This window comes from Pteronotus mesoamericanus, unplaced genomic scaffold (assembly GCF_021234165.1).
Source record: "Pteronotus mesoamericanus isolate MK-2021 breed Mesoamerican mustached bat unplaced genomic scaffold, CSHL_Meso_final contig_25, whole genome shotgun sequence".
Lineage (NCBI taxonomy): Eukaryota > Metazoa > Chordata > Mammalia > Chiroptera > Mormoopidae > Pteronotus > Pteronotus mesoamericanus.
In genome coordinates this window covers 35,864,156-35,866,190 of record NW_026555105.1, presented here as the reverse complement: position 1 = coordinate 35,866,190, position 2,035 = coordinate 35,864,156, and the positions used below count along the sequence as shown (strand labels likewise).

Genomic DNA, 2,035 nt, shown 5'->3' with positions numbered 1-2,035 from the left:
CCACAATAGACAACAGTGTAAGAATTGACTGTGGGAGCAGGGGACAGGTATGGGTGGAAGAGGGCAAAGGGGAAAATATTTGGACAATTGTAATATGATAATAAAAATGATTTAATAAATAAAAAAAACAATTCAGTGAAGAAAGGATAGTCTTTTTACTAAGTGGGGCTGTAAAAATTGAATATCTTTAACACTTTTGACGTCATCTATTTCTCTTTAAAAGAGATTTGGTAGTTTGTACCTTTCAGAGAGTTTTTTTTCATTTCAACTGTTCTCTAACTTAGTGACATATCTTTTCTTTTGTATAATGTTACTCTGTTTAACATCTATAGAATCTGTAGTGATCTTGCCTTGTTCACTCTTTATGTTGGTAATTTGTGTGTTCTCTCTTTCAATCAATCTGGCTACATGTTAATCAGTTTTATTGATCATCTTAATTAACCAACTTTTGGTGTCTTAAATTTTCTATATTGTTTTCATGTTGCATTAATTCCTACTATGATTTTATTATTTTCTTTCTTCTGCTTATTTTGAGTTTCATTTACAGTTTTAAAGATTGGTTTCTCAAGGAGGAAGCTGAAATCACTGATTTGATACATTCCTTTTCAAGCTAAGCTTTTAATGTTGAAAATTTTGCCCTAAGAACTGCTTTAGCAACAACCCAAGTTTTGATATATTGTATTTTAATTTTCATTCAATTCAAATACTCTCTAATTTTACTTTTGAGTTCTCCTTTGGCCCATTAATTATTTAGAATTATGTTAATTTCTAAATATTAGGGTGTTTCCCTCAATAATTTTCTTTATTGATGTTTCATTTAACTCCATGGCAGACAGAGAAAGTACTTTGACTTAAATATTTTTTGTTTAATTAAATATTAAGAGAGAGTTACTGACATTTCTGATTATAAATGTGGATTTATCTATTCTGGTTGCAGTTCCATCATTTTTAGCTTACTGTAGTTTGAAGCTCTCTCATTAGGTGCATAAATTGATATGATTGTTATGTCTTAATGAATTGACCCTTTTATTGTTGTGAACTGATAATCTTTATCTCTGATAATATTCTTTGCATTGAAATCTATTTTTTCTTATATCAATAATATCACTTCAGTTTATTTTTTCCTTTAACTACTGTAATGGACACACTCAAGGCAATCCCCACTGTCATGCCCATGTTGAATGCCCTCTCCATAAGTAAGGTAGAGTTTTGTACTTGCTTATAAGCAATATAATCTGGACAAGGTGATGGGATGTCACTCCCATTTTTCTTTGTTTGATTTCAGATAGTTTACATTGCTATGTTTAAATTTATTAATCTTTTGTTCTTCAAGGTCTACTATGATATCAATCCCACCCAGTACACATTTCATTTCAGACATTGTAGTTTTATCTTTAGAAATTGAATTCAGAAATTATTTTGTTTATCTTTCATGTCTCTACTTAACTTTTAATCATATAAAATACAATTGTAATAATAGTTTTGATGTCCTGGTTTGCCAAGTCCAACATCAGGATTAGGTTTGGATAACTTTCAATTGATTAATCTTTCTCCTTATATAATAATAGTATTTTCCTGGGTCTTTCCATGTCTGGTAATCTTTGAGTGAATGAAAGACAATGCAAACTTTATGTTGGTGCTGGATATATTTTATCTCTATAAATTTTCTTTCAATTAGCAGTAATTGCACCTTGGATAAATCTCATTGACTACAATACTGCCACTGCGCAAAGCTCTATACATTTTCTTGAGCTTTTTTCAGTTACTTGGAAAAAATTTTATCCTTTTTACTCATAATTTTAGGATTTGTTAGGCACGACCAGAGCAGTTAGTTTTTCTTCCCTGCTAAGGCAAAACGCTCCCCAGCATGCCACTGAAATGCTCCTAAGAATTAAGACATTTTCTGGTCTGATTGGTTAGAAAGACACTATTCCTAGCCCTGAGTATTTTCCCCTCTTTCCCTTTTGGATGCTCTTTTCCCTGATTTCAGGAAATTAAAGTGTGTGTTTATCAATAATTTACTGAAAATTCATGT

The 2,035-nt window shown here is 30.9% G+C and overlaps 1 pseudogene; it reads right to left on the bottom strand.

Annotated features, from left to right (window-relative positions):
- Nucleotides 1-1,579: 1,579 nt before the first annotated feature.
- LOC129071016 (uncharacterized) lies at nt 1,580-1,735 on the bottom strand (annotated as a pseudogene).
- Between the last annotated feature and the right edge of the window lie 300 nt (nt 1,736-2,035).